Source organism: Formica exsecta, unplaced genomic scaffold (genome assembly GCF_003651465.1).
Source record: "Formica exsecta isolate Colony F162 unplaced genomic scaffold, ASM365146v1 scaffold2, whole genome shotgun sequence".
Classification (NCBI taxonomy): Eukaryota; Metazoa; Arthropoda; class Insecta; order Hymenoptera; family Formicidae; genus Formica; species Formica exsecta.
Genome location: NW_021849297.1, coordinates 4,681,782 through 4,708,093, shown reverse-complemented (window position 1 = coordinate 4,708,093; position 26,312 = coordinate 4,681,782). Strand labels below are relative to the sequence as shown.

The window sequence follows — 26,312 nt, the reverse complement described above, 5'->3', positions numbered from 1 at the left end:
ATATAATTTAAATTGTTCTTCGAACAATTCAATTTAATTATTTAATTTTTCCAACGGTATTCATTAGCGAACACTATTATGTTAATCAGAACTGAAACAGACCTAGACTGAGTAAAGAATTAGAATTGAAAGAACGAGAGTTTCGCTTTCTGCTAGTGAAACATACATCGAATAAATCGATGTGCATGACAGATGCAGCATTAATGCACTGAGTTATGATAAGCATCAGAAGGCAAAAGAATTTATCCCGAAACCGCTATACGTAACCAGTAGGCCGGCATGAATAATGCAATGCGATACAGAAGACAAGTCCTTCGCGTAGAAAATTGGAAAAACACGGTACGACGACGACAGGCGAAAGTCAAGCCCATCCTTCTGTTACACTACTCTTGAGCGAGACCTCTAATTGCATCTCGTGGATTCAAGGGAGCAAAAACAGTATAACGATACTCGAGGATGCTCCTCATTTCGAGTACATCGGAGTTGGCACCGCCCTCCCTCTCTCTTGGCACGCGTCTCCCTAGCAATACCCGAGAGACAGATTATACATATAATATAGATTATACAGATTACAGAAATTTTATTTTTCTGCTCATGCATCCAGCAAATATCAAGACAGACTTTTTTTATTTTATTCTAAACGCAATAAACGCTGATGTTTGCTACTCCTCTTTTGGATAAAAATCCGTACGCAATACAATATGTCTTTGATGTCATAAAGGGACACGGAGGGCCTTCTCACAGTGCGCGAAGATCAGATTCTAGAAAAGGCAAAATGGTATAATATAACGGTAGTAGACTTGCCGTTGCTATCAACTACACTCTTCTTGGCGCATCTTCTCGTCGCCAACATCTAGAGAGTCATGTCGAAATTCAAAGTATTTCGCTAATTGCCCCACTTATCCAGCATAACTTTACTGCCACTTGAGGCATCCTAATTACGTTCCCGGAGTCATGGCGAATCAAAATCGGATGTAACGGACGTCCTTTGAAATTTGACAAATATTACAAAGATGCCGCTACTAATATAATTCTCGCAGGAATTGGACAGTTCGCGAGTTATATATAATTATATATCTTTATTTATAAAAATCGCTTAAGTTAAATATATTATTTCATGAATAGAGATGCACAAGATTTTAATTCCCAATATTATACGCCTACTATTCTGCGTCTTGTCTATTCCATTACGTGATTATAAATTATTATTCTAATTCTCATCTCATTAGAACTTTCGTGCGTTCCAGATAACGAACGCTTTGTGGGATCAAAACGGGCAGGAAATAAAGCTGACTGGCGCGCCGCGATTGTTCCGCTTTAAGTATCGCTTCGCATTAGCTACGACGAAGAAGCGAGCAATTTAAGTTATGGCCTGACTCGACTGAGACTGCTCTCTTATCGCATTAACGTAGAAACTCCGTAAAATGCAGAAGAGCGGAGAGAAAGTACTCGGCTACACAACCACGTCTAATGTCACAGTGTTCATTACATAGAAGGATTTTACCAAATTCACCATTTATATTACACTGTCGCGTGCAACACTTGTCACAGATGGTTGGATAGATCTTCCAAGATTGCTCTCTTAGACTGGTTCATCTCGTTTGTCTTAAAACTAAATAGCTACCAATTCTATATTCGAACTGCGAAACTCGAAAAGATATATTCGGACAAAGTTTGATTGTGTGTGTGTTTAAATAAATAGTTAATTGCTTTGTAAAAAACAAAAATATTACGCTATATAAATACGTGGAATGAAATGTCTACTTCAAATATCTCGCGTAGAAAGCATGTATTGATCTTGCTCGCAAAACTCTTACTGGATGGAAGCTTAGAAGCAATATTCCTGTTGCGGCACTCTATGCCAATACAAATAACTTGCTAATAAGAAAAGTCATTTTCCATTAACGCGATTTATGGTCACCCAAGATGCAGACTACCATGATGCCATTTGATTAAGGATTTAATTGAAATATCGCTTCTCACGGCAGGAAATGTTTTCCCAGATTGAGTTTGCTCCAGGGTGTCTTTGCCTCTGATTGTTTTACGTGATCGCTTACGCGAGAGAATCTAAGAGTATTGCAAGAATTATAAAAACGAATTGCGAGTATACTATTGAAGAAAAAATCGAATGAATCGAAATATATAACATCATTAATATATAAATATAAATATGTATACAAATTCTCTCTTTATGTTACTTTATAAGGTTCTCTTTATTTAATTTTTATTGATATATTTAAAAATATTTTGATTAATAATAAGTAATATACATTTAATATAGCAGAAGTGTAAACTTCGCCTAATTTCTTAATCTTGATCAGTGAGAACAGCAGTTAAAGTCCCGTTTAGATACCATTATTAATTTCACGACTTTATGAATTATTAAACCTGTAAAAATAATAAAAAATATTTTTACTAAAACTCTGTTAAATACAATATTTGAGTGATAGATTCAATTTAATAACACACTATGCAATCTCTAAATTTTTTTACACATGGAAACAAGTAAACTTGGTTTTCGTTTAAGGAAGAGTACTGAAAAAATAATAAAAATTAGAGTTACATTTTTTAATATCTTGTAATTATTCTGAAAAATGTAGATATAAGACTTACAATTTTTTTCCGAAAGAAAATAGAATATTTTACAATTTCCGAAAAAATATATAAATATTGATTAGTATTGTTACTCTTGGTAACGATGTCATGGTCGATGGCCGTGATTAAGGATTATCCAGAGCCAGGAATGTCTGGAAGTCCATATCTGTCCGTCGACGTCGGTCTGTATGTCGTTGTGGATGCTTGAATATCGGCAAACAAAGCGCAAATTGCAACCAACAACATCACGATATATATTGCAAACTTCATGTTGTTCTGGTACAGAAATGAAAGATATCGTTATATAAATAAAAATAACACAATTCAGTATTGATTTTTCGACAAGTCTCTTTTGTTCATGCAAGTATATAAAGACAACTAATTTTTTCATATAACAACTAACTAGTGTGTGTGATCGAGGAAAGATTATTAATAAATTTGTTCTATAATAAGATAAATCAAAAATCTTTCTGTATAAAAAGCTATCTTATAATATAATTAAATTAATAATTCGTTAAAAATATAAACATAATGACAGAATAAAAGAAGTATCATCATAAAATAATTAAGTTTCTAGAATTATATAAATAATAAATCGCGATTCTTTCTTATTCTACTAAACCTTGGTCTGGTTGCAGCAGAACTCGAAGCGAAACTGCGGAGAGCCTATGTTACGGACCACTTATATATCGGCATTGTGTGAAGTATAAGTCGTGATGTTACTGTAGTAGACAGCTGAAATAGGCAACTTTTTATTGTGCGACTGAAAAACACGAGAGTGCAAGTTCCAAGTTCCGGGGAGATCCCTCAGGCTTTACCTTATCACTACCGTAACGATAGCCAGTGACACGCAGTGACCTCGTGCACTCTGTTGATGATTTATCTGACGTAATTTTAGCAATTTAAACTTATGCATTTTTTTGTACATTTGAATTTCTCGTAGAAATCTGCAAATTGGATTTCTTTTACGCGTGTGAACGCGATTTTTACTAATTGCATTCCAGTCTTTTTTTTTCACGAAGGCAGTTTTACCGTACAAATACCAACATCATCGTGTATAACATTGTTTCGATTTTTTTATTCTGTACGCTTGTATATAGTTTTTTCACCCTTATATACAAAACAGCTACTGTGTATAAAAAAAACTGTGTAGTACTAAAATTACATGAATAATACCTGAAAAAGATGTTGTGAAATAAACCGTTCAGACATGTTGGTAATTAAATGTTCCGTGCGGTTTAAAGGAAGATAGGCATTTCTATTTATTTCAAAAGAGGCCTTTATTTCACAATAAACTGTTACGGAAAGAGAATGAAATTACAAAGAGAATTTTAATTGAGTGCCAACAATACACAAAAATAAAAATCATAACCGCAATACAAAACGCAAAGAACTTTATGTAATGACAAACAATCAAGGAAACTAAACATAAATTACATTATAAGATATGTGAGAAGAGAAAATAATAAAAAAAAGATGTACTCTTACATCTAAAAGATATAATTTCTATGAAATTTTGAATTTAATATTCCGATGATCCGCCATTCGCGAATCATGTAATTAAAGAAATTCCAAAACGCAAAGAACTTTATGTAATGACAAACAATCAAGGAAACTAAACATAAATTACATTATAAGATATGTGAGAAGAGAAAATAATAAAAAAAAGATGTACTCTTACATCTAAAAGATATAATTTCTATGAAATTTTGAATTTAATATTCCGACTTGTGAGATAATATGTATCTTGGAGAGAAAGCGTGTTTTTTACATTGATTAACATTAAAAACATGATATATAAACACTGCCTCTCATATCAAATATCAATAAAATTGATATATTTTATATAAACTCAGATTGCTAAACTGGAAATTACGTTTTAATATAACTTAGTCAACTTAGATAAATATATATCGTCGAACATCGCGTGATAAAAAAAAGCTTTGAACTACAAAAAACATTATCTATTTGCAGAAGCACGTATAGCTCGCGTAAAAATTATGGGAATACTTATCTCCTAAGAATATAGATTATATCTTTTAGTGACAGAGAAGAGTTTTCACGCGACCGAAGGTATCGATGCGGCCACGGCTGGTACGGAACAGAAACTTTTACTCGGACATGAAATATAAGATGGCTGGTTCGAGGTCGTTTACTCGTTGATACGAGAAAGCTAGATAGTATCTCGCGAAGAAGCCAAGGTATTTCCTGAACCAGAGTCTCCGGTCTCACACCGACACATTTCCACTATGTCCCATTCCTCTTAGCATACGCTGAGAAAAAGCGAGTAAATATCTTGGAACAGCTAACTATAAACGATCGATTTGTTTATATTTATTATTATAGAAATAATTTAGTTAAGACATTAGTAAAGACGTTGATAGTTTTACATGTCGTAAGACTAAAATAATGGGACACTTAACGAACAACATGGTAAATTAAAAATTATACTAATGCACATATTCGTGGCTATTATTTTTTACAGACTGTTTAATAATATTATCAACTGTATGTGATAACGAAAAACAATATTCGCAAAACCAATTTTCATTCTACAATTCGATAACTTTGACTTTCTGGAGCAGAAAGATTTATGATACGATATAAATTTAATTACCATTGTTGTAATGAAAGTTACATTAAAAACAATATTTGCGTTTTGTTTATTTCGCAGAAGGATCCTTAAAAAGAATAGCTTGCCAGATAAATGATAAAAGCATATTACACTGAGAGTTCTTATTGCGTATAGAGACCACATTCTATATTTTTATCGCGATTGTATTATAACGGGCATCATAACAGTAAAATGTAATAAGCTTCCCAAATATAACAGACAATAATTACCTCTCATACTAAGTTAGTGTCCATAAGGAGCGACATTTTATAGAGTTCCGTGTGGATTGGGGTTATTACCTATACCGAACAGCTATCCCGGGGAAATATTTTATGGAGCAGTTCAGTGGTAATGAAGGTGTTTACATGCGGGCAAGAAGGCGTCTCGCCGGGCGGTAGGTAATTAGGACACCCTCGTCTCTACCTACCTACGCGATAGGCATTGCTAGAGGTAAATGCAACCGGCTGCACATGGAACTGGGCGGTGCACTCGTTATTTCGGAGCAAACATGAGCCCACTTGTATAATATATTAGTCTAATTAGCGTTATCAGATTTACAGACAACGAGGAGTCAGTCGTTTATAGGATCGCGAAAACATGGGCAACCGCTCGAATCCTGGGAGAAAATCGAAAGTAATGATATTACACGGGATATTCGCTGATTAAGGTAACGGGAATATACTTTAAACTTAAAGTTATGCTTCTCGAATAGAAATCGAAATAACAGAAAAGCGTTTATTAAGCGTATATTTGCGCATTTTAATTAGTTCCAACAAAAAATACGTATGTGATAAACATAGACTTTTCTCTTTATAATTAACGACGCTTTTTCAATGTATGTGAGAATCTGTCACTATGTGTTGAGAAAGAAATTCAAAGAAACTAGAATTACCGAAACATAAAGTGGAGAGATGTGAAAATTTCCATTAAATATTTATATTTTCAACTTTTTATTCTTGTTCTCTCTCATTATGTGCTTTTGCAGAAGGCAAAATGTTAAGACAATAATGTCAGGAACAATAATGCTAGATAAGGAGCATAGATAAAATATAGGTAAAGATATACTTTGCCATATTTTCTTTATAATTTCCTATTTTTTTATTTTTATTTATTTTTATCTATCACATATTATGTACATTATATTAATATACATCTCGAATTTTTATCAGTTTGTTATGTATACAAACATAGAAATTTGTATAAATCCTGATTTAAAAAGAAAAATGGAAAAGATCAAGAATAAAAATTTTTATATGCAAAAGTTATTACGCGCCAAACTAACGTATGCATGACATCAGCGCAAAGGAACATCGCCCTTTATTTGATTCTTTTAGCAATCGGTGGATCGAATCGGCTCTGAGAGTGTCTGCAGCGCCTTACCGCTACTCCCATAACCACCCACGTCCCTACAACCCTCTTTCCACCTGCACGATTGAACGTGAGCCCAACATCAGAATAAAACTACGACGAATTCTACCTCCATCACGTTAACGTTCCTCCTCCATCTTCTATCGCAGAGACCATTTATTTCGATCGTAACCAATGTCGTTTCGCAGTTCACTTCAAAGTGGAACGGGCTGCCTCTATCGCCATGGTAAAACGCAACGTCATTGACGTTACAAGATGATTCATATAAAAGTAGATGCCCATTTATTTGCTTGAAAAATGTTTAGTTGACACTATTAAGAAGGAGTGACATATTACATTAAATACACATTATTAGTAATATTTATTTTCATTAAAATCTTTATTTTTTACTAATTAATTCTAAATTGTTAACAATTTGGCAGAAATATATTTTTTTAGGAAGGAGAAATTTATCTCACAATCATTTAAATATATTAAAGTTGATAAACTTTATCAATACATCATGAAACACGTATGAAAATAATAAAAACAATATTCTCTACTCGAATGTTGCATTTTCTTAGAAAATGTGCGCGAGAAAGATATCATATTTTATTTATAATAATAGATGTGAAAGTAGCTAACGCTACTTCCTGTATGAAATAAAATGCAAAATTGAAATAAGCATAGAAATGGGCCGCGGAAATCTCTAAAATATGCTACAGTCTGCTGTTGAAAGGAACTGAGATACCATTGAGAACTCGCTGGTCCTTCAAAGCTTACAAAAATCATCTCCGGTAGTAAATATTCATACCGCGCAAGGCGTTGCTTTGACTCCATGTGACGAGGCATTTACCTAGTTTTGAAAGTGAGTCGCTTTATCTTCGAGCGTATTTTCATGACAGATTCTAAGCGTTTGAATTTACGAGCAGATGTGGAACTTGCTGCTGGACACGATCTCTCTGACTTTATAAACTGTGAGAGAAAGAATATTCATATATCACCATAACTTAACGAATAATTAAAGCAATATGTACACGAAAAAAAAGATATAACAAACTTTATACATTTTTGATTATTCTATTATCTATTTCATTAAAATATAACCGTCAAAAAATATAACTAATAAAATAAGTATATAAAATAATATTAATTTAATAAAAAAGAGCAAAATTAATATTATTTTCCTCTTTTTTATTAAGTGGGAAAACAAATAAGAGCGTGTGTTAAATTTTAGTAATAAATGCGTATTAGAAATGAACGTTTCGAACCGTTTTTTGGTCCATCTTCAGCATGTATAAGATAGAGATATATAAAGATATATTGATACATTAATATTTTAAAACTTGACATACACAATATTTGTTGTTGCAGTCAAATTTTAAATTAAAATCAATAATCAAAAAGGAACTGCAACAATATTGTGCATGTTAAATTTTAAAATATCAATGTAATCTTCATATATTTATATTTATGCTGAAAATAGACTAAAAACGGTCCGAAACGTACATTTTCAAAATACACATTTATTACTAAAATTTAACAATAATAAGTTTGCGCATCAATGCCCGCGCCTTGGCTCTTATTTACCAGTTTTCCCATTTAATTGTTAGTATTCTGAACCTATTGCTGTTATTATTGAATTCCTCTGCTTTATATTAAAAACAATTTATCAATTTCTTTCATGTCAATAATTAACGAGTCATAATAACAAGTTCCATTATCTGCTTGAATGAACATATATATATATATACACATTATTTACTTACCGATAGGAAATGTGACACAATATAATGCAATTTATATCGATTGTTTAGCAAAAATCTTTTATTACCACAAATATCATGTTACGCTTTAACATTTTCACCGTAATATTTATTATTTATAGTAACATTTTTTATTTATAGCAGTAATCATATTTTAATATTTTATGCTCTGCATAAGATCAAAAACATTGTGAATATTATTTGATATGAGTTTATTTATATATAAAACTCATTAAATTATCATAAAATATTAAAATATGTAGCACATAATACTGTAACATAATATATGTAACATCAAATTTTATACTGATTATTTTTGAACGTTGAGTGTTTATGTCACGAGCGAAATAGATCATCATATTATCTTGCATTGCATAATTCGCATGGAAATGCGGGTGGTCGTGGTCTGCGAAACCACGTATCTAGCTTTATTTTCTTTTGCTTCCATAGCAATTTTTCTGGTACTACGCAGGCCGCAATCGCCAATATTGACAATAATATGACGATGTACAGATTGAATCTCATGTCATATATATCTGAAAAAATAATTTTTCTTACGAAATATATATATGATATATAGAGTATATATATTTAATAAAGTATATATATAAGTATATAAATTATATAAATATATTAATCTTTTATATTGGATGTGCTCTCTGTTCTAGTCTTATTACAATGATATTGCAAAATATTATATAATAATTTCTTTAAAGTAAAGAAGTAAATCATTGCACGTAAGTCATTTACTTAAAAAAAAAAAAAACTAATCGTGATAAATTCTTTATGTATGTAATAGTCGGCAAATCAATAACATTGACTTACAGATTTCCAAACAGCACTATTGTTCGGTGAATCTTACAAATTGTTGTGTTTAATCAGAACTTTAAGATAATATTACTTCAGAACAAGGATTGAGAGATGTCCCCTCACACAAGTGATCAAAGCTTGACTAGACTAACACTTGACAGAGTTTGCAAGTCTATCCCATTCAATCTTGCGATTCCCCCCTCCCCCACAATATTAATACGCAGCGTGACAAATGCACATTTATTTCATATAAACGTCCCCTCGTGTGTATCAAGCATTTTAAGCGCATATATTTGTTCAACTTGGCCAATTTAAATCTAGCATACATTCTTAAGAATGAATAAGGATGAGTCATATATAAATTGACACGAATTCTATCCGATGGTTTATTTGTAAAGGAACCACACAAACAAACAATAATAACATATCAGAATATATGTATATCTATATTTTTGATTTTTTATGTATGTACTGTATGCATTATATAATATGTGGTATTATTTATTATTCTTTGCATCGAATCAAATCGGTGTGTAACTTTGCATGAATTTCTAATCACGTAGGAATCACGAGTGCGCATAATATTATCTGTCAATATTGAATGTCGTAGCGCCGAATAGTTGCGGTAGACAGATACACAATCAAATAGTGACGGGGGATGGCGCACACACACCGCTATACGAATTTGTTACCGCGTATCGAACAAATATGATTGCAGTTTGGATACGATAGTATGTTTCTCTCTCTTTCTCTTTAGTATGGATTATATACACGCAATATATATATTTCAATCAATACAAATCTTATCGTGAGATAAATAATAAAAACGCTCACTTCGATCAATAGAATCTTAGATATGTGCAGAATTTTCTCGCAGGTGCTCGCGACCCAACTATCCTGAATTCTCTTCGACGGACGCACGTGCATTCGTACCTACGTATCTACGGAAAAACGTGACGAGTATCATCGACTTTGGAAAACACTTTTGTCCAGGCGCACTGCAGTTTCCGAGCGACAGCTTTTGCAAGAGCGGTAGCGACCCTACGTTACGTCAAGAAGGCGCATTCGGCGCGGGAACGTCTCCTCCGGCCGATAGGAATCGACAAGCGAGAAAGAGAAAGAAAGAGAGAGAGAGAGAGTAAATGCAGAAGGGGGATCGAATACAGAGCCGTGAGAAAGACAGAGAGGTGAAACGACGACGGTCGCTATACGTGGCCTGAAACTGGCAGGCAAAGGGGGTGAGAGAGCAGTTCCCCTGGGAGCTTGCTCGGCTCCCGCGCGTTACAGCGCACCGTCTCCACGGCGCGATCTATCGCCCCATTGACCGCCACTCCATTATCAGGATAGTAATGCCGTAACCCCGTATTCGTAACCCTGCCCTACTCGTGTGTCGCTCTACGCCTTACACAGAAATCCACCGCGAGCTAGCCCTTTTGTTGGTTTATCGGAACAACCCTTTGTTACAACCGTCTGCGAGAATAATCGTGTGTAGATTCGGAAAACGCATTGATCATTTCAACGATATCTACAGAATACGCGATTCGTAAATAAAAAATAATATCTCTCTCTCTCTCTCTCTTTCTCTTTTATAATATACGTATTAAGCCAATTTTCACCACAAAAGATCCATTTATGAAAGCTGTCATCTGGATGAATTTCTTCTTGAAACAAGAACGCTAAATACGTTGCATGTTTCCACGTTCGAATTGTAAAGGCAAATATACTGTGCCGCGCTTCATGAATTTTTGATCGAAATACGTGCGTAGTCATGCGCGCATCGTGCACAGTCGCGATAAATATTTAGCGAATTTACTGCCAGCAGCACGATATTGGTTTTTTTCGCCTTTCGTTCAACGTCTACGACCGTTTGGTCTTTGTTGAAAAAAATAATCACGATAAACAAACATGCAAATAATGAAATGTTAAAAACCATATTGACAGAATGTAATTATAGTAGGAATAAGTCTTTGCATCGCTTTTAAATCGTTATTTTCATTTTAATTTCATTAATTTATAAAGTCAAGATTTTAAATCGTATTTTATCACAGTCTGTGATATTTTAATATATATTAGTCTCTTAAACTTTTTAAAAGTCATGAAGATATTATAAATAATGAGATCAATTTATATTATCGCATATTATTAAAAACGCAAAAACACGAATAATATGTGAAATATTCATGTTACAAAAAAAAAAGTAATATTTTTCTAGACTTGTGAAAACTTACGGTTAACAAATTACAAGTTGTTCACAAGCGCACCTTATAGCTTTGGTTACGAGGACGCTCGAATTAATTACAGGCCTCTTTTGACCAAACAACAAACTAGAATTCGCTGCAGCTATATAATTAAATTATATATTATTACTTTAACAGGGGTACAAAGATAACAGAAACTACAAATTAAAAAGAAAATCTGGAAAGAAAATTGTCTTATATATCATAGAATCTTTATCTAAACGTAATTTTCAAAATTATTTAATATATATTCTCTACAATACAGAAAAAAATTTAATATATACTTACATAAAGGCTCTCTTTAAGAGATTCTTTAACAACAGACAAATAAAGTAATAATAATCTTATGATAGAAAGAATGATAATATTATTACTATCAAAAAATTCTTTATTTATTTATTATTTTTAATATTTTTCTTCAAGAAACAAACGCGCGCATGTATACTTTATTTATTTTAAGCATTAGTTCTTCTTGATTTATTAGAGAGTAACAGTAACTTTCTTTCGAGAATAATATAATATTTGAAAATAATTTCCCACACATGAATGGTGTAAAAGGAATCACTTCGATCGGTCGTATCAGCGGATGCTCCATACAATTTCACGAGACGCCCTTCCAAATCGCAATAGCACGCGCGAACTTGCGTCAGAATATGTCTCGGCGTCCCTCACGGACATCGACACTCCGGTCACGTAGTGCAGGAAATCTCAACAGATAGACGCAAGCCGGAGCATGGACTCACCCCAAGCAGCTGAAATGGGAATACACCTTCGTTCCTGGTGCTAGAAGACGCCCGACAGTTCGACCCTATCGCAAATGAGGGACCGTGTCAGCGACTTTTGTGATGAGATGCGCGTATCGTTCGAGGCATTCCGATTTTCGTATTTACGCGATATCGCACGATAACAGCTCTTTTACGATAGATAATTTTCTATTCTTTCTTTTTCTCTCTGTGTGCGAGCTTTTCTTCAGTTTTTACAAGTCGTATTATTTCTGAAATAATTTTAACCGCCGCTAATTGTTCTTTAACTTACAGCAAAATACATAAAGGAAAAATTCATAATCGTTTTCACATTAGAGGGGAAACTCAATACTCTCGGTGAGACAGCGATTAACACGATTTTATTTAATCAAACTTTAAAGAGAAAGATTTATTGACCATGTCATTGTCTTTTATGATCCATTTCTAAAAGCCGATATTTCAATCTATGTATACGATGTGACTGTTATGGAACCCCTAAAGCCGTAAATAATTCGGGATGTTCAGAAAATCATCGATATTAGCTTATACCCTCATCACATTTAATATATAGCCGTCTAATAATAGCTCATCTCATGAATATAGTGAATACGCTCTCTACAAGTTTGATTTGAAAGAATCGAACCATGTAGAGACGCGGCGAACAATGCTTCTCACTATTGCAGAATTGCCTCCGTGCATGCGACTTTTATTAGATACATCGTGAACGCTTTATTTTAGCGAATCGTGCAGAACCATCGTGCTTGCATGTCCAGGTTTATGATCTCCTGCTGCGTTCCTTCCTTTCTCATGCGACCGGAATACGTCGGTGAGACATTACTCAAAGTAAAACGTGAGCGAGATACAGCTGCGGCAGCCCGTCGACGATTTATAGCGGGACAAATACAGATGGGGAACTTTTCGAGGCGTAAGACGTCGGAAAAATGCTTTCGGCTTTCGACAGGCTTTCTATATCGGCCGTCCTACCTCGCGTCCGTCGCGTATGTAAAGTAATAATGGGAAATCGAGCGAGAATATGTCCGTTCGATTTCTCATGCAACAGATACTATCGTATCGCAGAGAGAAAAAGAGAAAGAGAGAGAGAGAGATCAGAACAAGCTAGCATAAAAATATCACGACGAGTAAGGAAAGGAAGCATATGTTCGCTGGAACGCCACTTCAACGTACTGTCTATATACGAGAAGTTTGTTAGAATTCAGATTAAAAAAAAAATAATAAAAAAGTCAAAGTCATAACACACACATACACACATATATATGTATACGTGTATATATATTAAGAATTCTCTAGCTTATTTTTGTGCTAGGTAAGAATAGGTATTCTACTACTCCCTCATTAATATGTAAAAGAGATTTGCGAAGCTAAAATGAAAAGAGAATAAGAGAAAATTTATAAATCAATATCAAAAAAGTTATAATTAAATATACGTACTTTTAAAAACAGAACATTTTGATAGGGCGAAAAAAATTAGCCAGGCGAAAAAGGCGTAACAAAAACTATTTAAAATTTCAGGAAATATTTCACATTACGCACAATGTGAATTAAACAAAATGATTATAAAACGAACTGGAAAAATATGATAACGTTTTTTATTAAAATTTTCTATTAAAAATCGTACAACTGAATAAATGAAGTTTAACGAAATATTATTTTGCATATCTTTAATAAAATGAAATATCAACAATAATTGTATCCAATTTTTTCAACATTGCTCGAATATATATCGATATTATTCTAAAAATATTTTTCTCTACATTTTATTATATTATGTCGACAGAATTTCAAAACAATGTATATTTTATAGACTGCCAAACATATATATGGCTATTTCTATTGAGAATACAACGAGTGACATAGAAAATCTTCTTCAAACCCCCATATTTCTGATTTGTTACTCCGTAACTTCTGTCTATTTGAATCGTTGAAGATATTTGACAACTTTCAATCGGATACTGGATAAAAATGCAGTGCCATAATTTCGCAATGGCAAGAATATCGACCGAAATATTTCTTTAAAAGCAAGCTGCGAAAATCTTTAGACCATTATTTATTTTGTCACTTTCTGATGACTATATATAGCAGTTGCGCTGTATTAATTAAAAAATTGAAAGAATATAAATGCCTAGATGTACGATATACTGATATACATATATTTATAATTTATATACGATTCACAACAGACAACATTATGTTTACCATAATCAATTTCAATTATGCACCTTAATCAAAATTTAATTGTTTGGAATTATTTCAAATAGTAATATATAAAATATTGAATGTGTTTTCTAAATCCGCTGTTTAATCAAATCTCTGAGTAGAATGCGCAAACAAATATATTATTAACCTGTATACTTTAATTACGCATAATTAACGCATGTTTCGTCACTCTATCATTGAGTCTATCATTTAGTTCTTTCAATGCAATGATTTCTTGGCTTGATCATTTAATTAGCGACACATTTCTCGAACTAATTTTATACGCGAAAGCTACCATAATATGTAGCGCAATTAAACTGGCGCGCAATCCATTGTTTAATTCGATGGACGAGGAATCTTCTTCCCGCCAAATTCGACCCTGTCGAAATTCGATAAAGCGTAATTTGTAGCATTAACAGCCGCGCCCGCGCACAGACACGCGATTAAATCGTATGCGACTGTAATTTCGCTCTCGAAACGAGAGCGGATCGCCCTACCCATCCGTCTCTAGAAAATTGTACAACAAATTGAAATGCACGCTGTCCTCCCCCGTCTCCCACTTGTCCGATCCCCTTTTTTCGCCCTTATATAATGGTGTATCCGTAGTAATTACTGGAGTGGACTGTAATTCTCTAACGGGCGGGTGAAATAAATGAAATAGCAACGTTTATTCGACAATCCGGTGAGAAAGTTTCAATCGATAATAATTTAGAATGGCGCGCGGTTTACATTCATAGATTGATCGTTTACGATAACTCTTTTTCGCACTTTTAATCTCTCTTGTTAATGGAAAATAAAGTGCCATCAAAATCCGTAACTTTCTATCATTTATCGAGCACTATAACTCCCAAAATTTTTGCTAAATTTGGTTTGGGCATATACATATATTTATGTTATAAATTCGTTTGTATTGGAACCTTTGCAGAATAACTAATACACGCGTATATCGTCTAATAATACTTTCATAAGTTATATTGTTTTATTATGTACGATAATATGAGAAATGTGATATATTTCAATTGTGTCAATTTGTACTATTTCGCAATTACGATTTCTCGAGAAAATTTTTCCAATTTTTTTAAAAACTGTTTCGTGTTTATATCATGTTTATATTTTCACTGGCAATAAGAGCTATTGCATGAAATAATTCACCGTCAGATATAGAGAAAAAAGAGAGATTCCACATAAAATATTCATAATATCTCATTCGGAAATTCCTTCACGTAGCAGACAGATAGACATTGTCCAACAGAAATTAATGGCCCATCTGCATTGCCAAAAGTAAGCTATATCGCTTTTCGGAATAAAGTTGTGATTATAATAATTATTTCCGTAAATATCACTATATTATTACATTAATCACACACACACATCAATCTTAATATTACAATTTAGGTACACATATAAACACTGCTTGTTCATGCAAGATCGTATAAATATTTTACAATATCAAATAGAAATTAGATCAATAACTAATGATTATTAACTATTATATCGTTAATTACTGCAGTAATATAAAATGAAATTTTTTTATTCCGCACATATTTATACAATGCCGTTTAATTATAATATACAGATTAATTTATTTGCGAAATTATTTAGTCGAAACAGAGAGAATTTTCTACACAAATTATCGATGATCGTCTGTCGACATAATTTTATTTTGCTCCGGACCGATAGCTGATTATTTGTTTAAAATCTCGCTTTCATATTAACTGATTCTATACCTATCGACCGCTGGTACGACTACGCGTTCAAGCGTCGATAAAAGGTACATACATATTTTGTTTCAACAGTTGATGTATTTTACATAAATAAGTTATGCGCTTGAATTAATAATAATGATTACAATCTATTTTCTACAATGATATATTTTCGCGCAATAAAACATTCTAGAAAATTAATATATTTTCATTTAAATATCTTATTTTGCCGTCAGACGGTAGATGGACATATATAGGCCTATTTATTCATAATTTAGTTAAAATAAGTATTTATCTACAAATGGGAACTCTCAAATAATAATATTAGAATGTTGGTTTTTTTATTTTATGGCAACTTTATTATACAATGACTTTAACATTTATTTCTATTCTAATCTTGCAAAAACTCTCACTTGTTCTAATGTTTTTACAATATAATTTCAAAAAGTTACGTATAATGTATATACAAGTAAATAAAAAGATAAAATATTTTTTATGTGAATTTGAACATAACATCTAATAAAATTTAGATAACAGTGTACATTATCTTTATTTTTTTAGCACATGAGTTTTACTCTATACTCTATTATACAACGTGCAATATTTTAGAATACATTGTGTATGCATAATGGCATTATCAAAATTTCTATGCATCGATAGGTACATTTCAGTATTTATGACAATAAATTATCATCTAGAAAGACATTTGATATCGTTTAATATACTTATTAACATAATGTAAATATTAATGCCATCGTTCACTCTGCATTCTTACATATTTATAAGGCTCCAATTATCTCATATATGAGGTTAATTTACGTTATTACCAGCTATCAATAAAAATAATTGCTTTATTAACATGATTAATGATGAGTTTACACTCATAATATATTCATTATTGACGCGACGATCGCATTCTCGCTGCGGGTCCCCCCACAATTTAATTGATTTGATATGTTACAAATTGCTCGTCATGCCAGACAATTTTATCTGCAAAGAAATATCTTACGAAGAATATTCTTGGATAAGAAAAACGTCTTTTTTTAAATCTTTTGTAAAATTACTTTTATCCGCTTAAATATTGCTGGAAACTACATTAATTAATGATAATGATATCGAACATAAGAAAAAATTAAAAACCTTAAATCATACTATTTATTTGTCTGTGGTGGCATACAATAATACATTACATTACTATTACACAAATATTTAGAATAAACGCTCGTCTCGATTTTTTTTTATAACAAAATAATATCATCACTTGTCTTCCACACTATTAATTTTTAATCTCTAAATCAATCCGTCAAAAATTAATTTGTGATTTAATCCAATTAAAGGATACATTTGTATTTTTATCTGCAAATTTAAAAAATTCTGGAATATTTTAATCTTTAAATTAATCTGTTAAAAATTAATTTGTGATTTAATCCAATTAAAGAATACATTTATATTTTTATCTGGAGATTTAAAAAATTCAAGAATATTTTAATCTTTAATCGCTTGTGACTTAATTATAATCGGAGAAGTGACGATTATACGTATTCTGGAGCACTCGCAATATACATTTATGGAAGCAGGTAGAGATACGTAGTTCGTGTTCGCATTGAATTTAATGATATCGCGTCGAGGTGAGCGCTCGCTTGTTCTCCGCCGGTCGCACTTACGCGCCGTGCATCACATAAATTACGGAGGACATCCGTGCCATTTACAAAGCCGAGCCTTGATGAGTCAAATCGCCTGATTACCATATGTTTACCGTGCGCGAAGTTTCATAGCTCCGTGTATGTACGATGAGCGGTTCTCTCGCGGCGCAGTATAATGTAGGATAAATTATACGCTCGTAAATCATTCCATCAAGCGCGAGTGGAAAGAAAATCGCTGGCGAGTTTTAAGTTGCGAAATCATTCGCTTGCGCATACGAATCTACGAAATAATTATTGCAATAATAGCGGCGATACTAGTTGCGAAGCTATACGCCTGAACGCCGAATTACGCATTCCTTTATTATCTCGCTTCGCAAGAATCGAGAATTATCAATCTTCTTTATTATAGATCGTGTGCACGCCGTTATTGCACACATTCCCATTATCGTATCAACATGTTGCAAATTAATGTAATGCCATAAAGATACGGTGTAGAGATACGAAAGGTCTTCAACTTTTCGCTAATCTGCTTGTGAATTTTTTCTCGCCGCAAAGTATACGGCTAATTAAAGCGACGCGCTTGCACTAACAACGGTGACAATTGACAGCTAATACCTAATAAATTACATTTTTTACGCGTCATGTCTCGATCAGTTAGTCAGTCAGCTTGAATAATATACGACTATCATTATATCTGTCTAACAATATAGTTGCATGAATAAATATGTGTCAAGGAAAGAAATGGCTATAAAACCCGTGTCTATTTCACGAGAATATCTTTTTATACAAATAAATAGTGGCGTAGTACAGAAGCATGTACGTTCTAAAAAAAGAAATGAGAGACTATTCGTGATCAGAGTTTCGCGTGTGAGTAAGAAATACTAATCGTCGCGAAGGTATGTGAAAAATGTCGTAAATAAAAGAGATGCAATCTCTCTTACACGAAATATTGAACACCTGCCAGAACCGTTAATTAATACCGGGCATTAATAACAATAACGTTTGCCACAACGGGAACTATTGGGCAGATTTAATTCTTTACGCCGCGCTACGTCGTCGTGCCCAGCTGGATAATTTATAAAATCTGCTGCGGGAGAGCCCCGGCTCCTTTTCGCAAGTTGAAACGGCGCCGCCTCGAGCCCCCGAGGGCTTTGGGCTTTATAATTAGGCAACGAAACGAATTGCGCCTGACGTCCATATCGACTACCTAACTCAAATCTGACTAACGAGCTTTCTACTCATTTCTATATACACATACGCGCGCGCACGCACACTCTGTCGGACGCTAATAAATCTTCCAACCATATCTTCGTCATTATCGGCGAACGCTTTACGTGAATGGAACCACGTGATCCCTCCTAGCGCATGTTCGTTAGCGTCAGTTCGGTGATTTATTTCGCAACGGCTCGCTGAAATCGAAACGATAATACGCACCGATGCATCGCCATTAGAATTATTGAAACATTCCTGTCGGTGCCTAATTATAATAATAATTTATACGTCGCGTTATTTTCGAATCGCGTGTCCTGCGAAATGGGACGATTAGTTTGTCACATCTAATAAATATCAGCGCGTGATCAGCACGCGAAGCGTTAATTTATAATAATATTCTTCGCATTCAGTATCTTACATATCCGACGGCGAGATATTCGCAAAATCGTCACTTAAATGCGATGCCGATGTCGACTTGGACGGTGGAAAAGCTCGTCCGAAAATGAACGGTCGCCGCAGCAAGTTCTCGCATTAACCTGGCAACTTATCGGACGCTACAAGTATCCAGGACATAATAATCGTTAAACCGGCACACCCGTAATCCGCGCGAGCCGCAAGAGCCGACGGCGGTCGCGCCAATCGATGAAATAAATTCTCGATATAACGTTTCATCGATAAATTAATTGACCGGAGGCCTGCTCGGACGGTGTGGGGCCGGTCGGTCTCTCTAGCGAACCACGCAAGAATTGCTACAGGAGGGATAAAGACCGAAAAGGGGACCGGGGTGAAGAGGAAGGTGTGGACGGGGGAGGGGGAGAAGGGGGAGAGGGACACAAACTGCAGAATTATTATTTGCGAAAGGCGCCCGCTGTACCGCCGGCAAAACGCCGCAAAGCAGGGAGAGTTGTTACTGACAGCAAATATGGCCGCCAACCTCCGCGCGGGCCCTCAGGCCAGCTTAATAACTTCTCTCTTACCGGAGCAGCGCAGCACCTTTTTGCGATTCGCCGGAGCATTATTAATCGCTTGATGTGGATTTCAAACTTATTACCGCGGCTGACGTGATGGACATGGCCTGGGGGGGTAACGTCTCTCCCCTTCTAAAGCAACACAGTCCGCCTCCTACCTCTACCTCTCTCGCCGCCGTTATATCCATTTGATGTTCGAGCCAGGTGCTTTTCCGTCTCTTCGGTTGACTTGCTCGTGGTTAATTTCGCCCATCGGTTCCGAAATGCGCAGTCAATTGACAAAGATCGCGTTATTACACCGTATACACCGGTCGAACGGAGCAATTAACGCTGGCTTATCATTCGCTTGTCCTCTTTTGCCGGACTATTGCTTCGCAGTGAATTATCAAAGTAATTCCGGACACACGTTGTTATCTCGTTACTTCTTCCACTTTTTCCGCAATTACGTGTTGCGTGATGCTCCATATCGCTTGAAACGTATTGTCAGAAATTTAATATGAACAGCGGGTATACGATAATAATTAAAAAATAACGATAATTACAGAAGTTTTTATATATAATAGAAATTTATATGTTAATGCTGGAATGTTTGTTTAAAATTTTAATTGCACACACGACATAATATAAGTGTAACATATGTTTCATTTAGATATATATTATATTTTTTCGCGCTCTCTAAAAATTATATATAATTATATATAAATTACATATAACACATACTTTACTGTAATTATCCATAACTTTATTGTAATAATTGAAATTAAAACACGCACACACAGCTCTAAAATTAAGTTTATCGACAATCAAGTGTATGTTTCTCATACAATGATACAGATGGCACCACGCTTATATCTAAAGCTTATCAAAGATCATATGTAGATCCAATTTTATTAAGAAATGATCTAATCATTCACCCAAACACATTAAAAACCTTGAATGTAAAAAACAAATTAGGAAAGAATATTTCAATCGAATTTTTTACTAATTTTATTTGATTAGTTCTTATAATAATTAATATGCAACGAAACACTTTTCTTTAATTAATACCTATAATAGAGAATTCTAAAGGCATAATATTATAAACATAGCTTTTCTTTCCGTTTTCGCTTTTCTCTTTATCTCTCATAAAAGACACGCGATAATGCTTATCAAATTGAAGCGCAGACATAGGATTAATAGTGCGAAACCAAGCGTCTTTTCTTTCCTTCAAGGCGAGTCGAAAAGACGAATCAGTAGGCTAAATAAAGCTGCCAGGATAAGGCAGGAGTCAGACAGCTAAACCCCGGGATGTCGGAAAGGGGCATGGTGCGGGGCAAGAAGGAACCGTAGTCAGAAGGCAAGTGGGGATGGGAGGGAGGGTGGCTCCCAAGAGACGCGTTCATAGCAAACGCCCACGAACGGTGACAGTCGGCGAAGATTTACGACGCTATAAAATATCATTTGTATTTGATGTCAGAGCGAGGGCTTGATTAATGCACTGCCGGGCGCACAATGAATAACTGACGTGTTGTTATAGTAACATCAATCTGAAAGAAGCACGGGGTGAGAGCCGGTACCCCGTTGATAAATTGTGTAGATTGGAGTCGCCGTTGCTGAGATACGATCAGCGAACCTTCTACGATTCAATCATTAATGCCGTTTCTCTTTCACCCCTCCTACCCCACCCCGTATGGCCGGGATCGTTCATAACTCCCGACATATTTGCCATTCGCGAATTATCGGTGTCCATCTCGCAAAATAATTTTTTATTTTTATTCTAAACAATTTGGAGTACATAAATATTTCAATTTATTGAATAATAAAATAATTTGTTTTCTAATAATTGGATATAATACAAAATTGGAAACTAATTTTTACACAATTATTTCCTCATCCAACAACAGTTCAAAAATCTCAAATTTATTCATCGAAAAATTCTGTAAATATTTTGTTTATATTTATGCGCAAATTACTCCGATAAAGGTAAATGCTTATAAAAAATTGTTTGGCATTGAAACAAATTTATTTTATTTTTCGATCATATGTATTTCAAAAGTTAATAAATATACAGAGAGAAAATGATATATTTGAAAGCTTTAATTATCCAAAAATTTCGGACTTTACGCATCAATCTTCGCTAAAATGATTTTTATTTATGTCACTCTGATATTCGGGCCGGAATCAACGCAGCCCCCATTTTCAGAAACGGTCGGTCACGTGAACGAAAGTGTCGCGAAGTTTATGGCGAGGAACTGCGCTCGGTCGGTCTCTTATAACACAATCATTAATCACTTACCAACAATGATTTTATTCGCGGCGAGCGGTCCGAGCGTAACGTACCGTGACGTACCCCGAACAGCGGGGACGATACATCACCGCGATACGTAATATCGTCCTCAGCTTCGCAAAGGGGACGGAGCAGAACGAGAACAGCGGAGCATCGTTGTTCAATTTCGACGTCGTCGCGGTGTTTTCAAGCTGTCATAATATCACCGGGATGGTACGATCGAACATGTGAAACGGGGTATGTCTAGAAGAATGATTGATTTCGTTTTTTCCTAACTTTTTAAAAACATTAACGAGGAGAATAATGGTTACTCTTACGAGACGTAAACTGGAAAAGATATTACCTAGCAATTACGATTTATTTTGTAAATTTAATTGCACAACGTGTGCGAATGTCGTGTAACATGTTACACGGGAGACACAGATTGTAGTAGTCGGAGAAAGATTTACGAAATATCGTGCGTCCATAGATTTATTCGCGGACCCCACGTCTGAAGCGTGAAAATGATATCGCGCGCAGAGTAAGAAGTAGATGCGGATAACTTCTACAGGGGTGAGGCATGGAAGAGGGTAGAGGTTACTTTATTGTATATGGGCTGATTATGCTCGTAAATATTTCACCGGGGGATGAATCGAGCAGCGGGACGAACGGACTTACGAGAGCAGGCATCGCGGTAGGGACAGACCAACGGAAAATGGTGACGCGAGTGGCATGAAGAGGGGAAAGCGGACGGGGGAAGGGGGACAGGGATTTACGCGTGCGAGCCTGAACGCCCTTTATACGTCGTCGACGTTATAATATATGACACCTATAGATCACAATTACGTGTAATGGCGCTCACTCTTGTATTCATGGCGATATTATTTCTGGTTGCCTTCCACGGTCGTCGTCGGCTCTCGCCCCCTCCCTCTTTCGCGGCCCTCTCATCGCTGGTTGTTCCTGGGAGACTTCGGTCCGTATGCTAAGCAGGCGGTAATTCTAGTTTGATTTACTTTCGCCGGTCACCCCCTCTCTCGAAACTCTGCGGCGGACGCAGACTTCCAACCCCAAACCGGGAAAGTGATTACGCTGGATCGGGCGATAAGTCCTTTATGGTTTTTGGCCATGGTGTCACGCATTGGCGTAGAACGGTGCACGAGTCTCTTGACTATTATTGACATTTACATCCTTCGCTTCTTTCGTTTTATATTTTATTGTATATTCTTTTTTTAATTAGAATATATTCGAAATATTCTCTGACATTTATTATCTAAGGAAATTATTAACTTCATTTTCGCGGAGCTCTTACATTAAAGGAAAAGAAAGATTAAAATTTTTAAGAGAGAACTAGCCGATAGTCTTGCTTTTAAATAATTATAAGTTAAATTCGTCGGGGAAAGTATGAAAGATGACATAAATTGATCGGTGCATAACGCGGTAAATATAAAATTACGCATCGATTACATATCGTGACTCATGAACAGGCGTGTTAATGCAGAGAAGTGTATTTCTGCCCCGGCAGGGAATGTCGATATTCTACTCCGGAGACTTCGAAGACTCGGCGCGACGTGACACCTTAAATTAAGGAAACGAGAAGCGTCAAGATTTATACGACTGTCATCTTGCAGCGGCTGTTCCTGGATATATCTTGTACATCAAGCGGGCTCGTTAAGTAATTAGTTCGAGCAGTGTCAGCGGAATCATGGGATATAATCAAAAGTTAGAAACGCGAGCGATTAATTATTACCTTACGCCGGGGCTCTCGAGTCGGAAATGTCAGTTCCTGGCCGCCTCTGGATTCGCCAGAGGCACTTACCCACACTAACTACGAATGCGTTGTCATTAACGAGACGTCATTACCGACTATCCATTACACGTGACGGATGTTCACTGAGCGTTATGACACTCAATGAATATTCACGCCCCATTATATAGCCTTTTATAAATGGTCGCTATGGCGCGAGATGGGTGACGTAAGCGAAACCGCATTTAAACGCCGATTTGTGATTCACATCACACAAAAATAAATTTCATTCCATGCAGATTCCAAGGTATCGACACATTCTTGTAACAATTGCGACGACTTGTTTTTTTACATTTATTTTTATACGAAACTCTCTATATTTCATTCAATTTTCACGTTATTATTAAACCTTTACAAGTTTACTTAAGAACTAATTCAGATTCATCGTTTCGGAGTTGCTACAAACTATCATAATCCGATTTGCAGTTTTTTCTGCACTCGCTCATTTAATCTAATTAAAATTAGCATAGATTCTTGTCAAATGTCGAATGAGACGTACTACGAACTGTCTAGACTTTCGATATCTTAAATCTCAGACCAGAGGAACAAGCTTTCTCTCTATACACTATAATAAAATAATCCGATAACGTGCCACGCCACTCTCACTGCCGACGTCAGTGCCGACACATGTGCACGTGCGAATAATAACGTACACACTTATGCGATGCGGAGAGATAACTATTGTCCCGAACCCGGTGGAGTAATGCCCCATTGTGAAACGGTTACAATGACGTATCGCCTGTCATCAGTGAAACGATGGCAATTTTATTCTATCCCGGTCGTGCTTAATGACCATGTCGAAAGAGGCGGGGGTAAAAATATTAACGTTTCGACTGATGTGTGTGCGAGATTGTTAACCATATGATACGTACATGTGTATAAACAACTTCTCAGCGCAGCGCAAGATTGACTTGTTCCACTTGAAAGTCTTCGGGCAGTTCGCTCAGGCGTCTCACCTGACTATCAATCGCAAACAAGCAAGGTATCCGTGAATTGCAAATTCCTTTAATTGTCGCGGCGCGCATAATACGTCTGTTTCGCGTTGTCTGTCGACAAACACGCGGCATAAAACACCGGGGTCTCGTCCACATATACAATATGTATATATTATACCTATGTACCCGTGTTTTATGCGTTTAGCGACATACGTGCGGGCGCACAAACGAATCACTCACGTTTCCTGTAAATTGCGGATTCATGGTTTATCGGCGTACGGCCGAAACGTTTTACTGTCCGGCGATGCGCGATAACGCCGCGCTGACAGCGGAATGTCCCCGGCCAAAATGAATCCAACGAGTACACGCGAGACGCATATGCGGGAAACGTATTCTCTCGTGTTTTGTTTTTCGCAGGCGTGCCCGGAATATCGAATCTGTCCAGTGACGTAGGACGACGGGAAAGCGTCGGTCTCGTCAGCGGCACCGCAAACATGTTCGTCAAAATTTTTAACGCTCTGCTATCTAGAAGTCTAGTGTCTAAAAAATCCTGAATCTTTCTTTTTTATGGAAATAGAAATATGAAGATTTTTATAAAAAAAAGTTCAAGATACGTATTTCAGATACGTGTGTTACGCGTGAACTGCGCCGATTTGAAAATCGATAGATCTTAGATAAATGGCTTACTAAATCACTTTGCATGGTAATAGATAGCGGTGTGAGTAATATTATTTATATGCCTTGCAAATTATAGAAAGTTATATTCCGGTTGAAAGATGTGACAACTCGTACATTGTGTAATTCACGCCGGCACTGAACAGGACATATATTATTATTTCGCTTTTAAGCGAATTTACTTCATTCCGTTTGATTCGCGCGTAAAGCTCGTTAATTTAATTTCCAATTAAGCGTATACTGGTTTCATTAAGGGCGTAACGTGACTCATTAAATGTGATTGCATGGCATTTATCCGCGCAGTATTGACAAATACATGTTATATCTGCAAAGCGCTCGGGAAAACAATCGTCCTATGCATATGCAAGTACTTGATGAGAGGGATGAAGCTTGATAAGTTAGAGATGAAGAGCGGAAACATTTTTTTGCCCGGGTATCATTTTACAACCTGTCAAGAATGTGTACCCGCACGGGGGTAAAATAGATATTTTGACGAGACAAATTATCAGCAAAGGCTTTTAATTCAAAAAGGATATTTCGTACCGGAAAACACATCAAGGCTACGCGAGTGTATATCCAACAGCGCGAATCCTCGTTGGAAGATAAATGAGCCAATCTGTTAAACCCGGGCTCGAGATACGCACCGCTCTCGCGTGGCAATTATATACGTTTCCTGAGGTCCAAATTTATTATGTACTAAAACGCCGTTATTGTTGCAAGAAGGCGGCCGTTGAGTAGAAAAAGCTGCCGTTATTAATTCGCATTAGTTTAATAGGTAGAGGTGCGGGCGAGAGGGGCGGG

The 26,312-nt window shown here is 35.5% G+C and overlaps 2 long non-coding RNA genes across 2 annotated transcripts in view; one reads left to right on the top strand and one right to left on the bottom strand.

Annotated features, from left to right (window-relative positions):
• LOC115234442 overlaps positions 1–26,312 on the top strand; it is a 121,685-nt gene that overhangs the window by 64,750 nt on the left and 30,623 nt on the right. The gene's annotated exons all lie outside the window — the stretch shown is intronic.
• Positions 7,398–9,282, bottom strand: LOC115234439. Its single transcript, XR_003883915.1, has 3 exons — positions 9,148–9,282; positions 8,326–8,858; positions 7,398–7,412 (listed from the first exon to the last, which is right to left on the bottom strand). It is a non-coding gene; the product is annotated as an uncharacterized LOC115234439 (long non-coding RNA).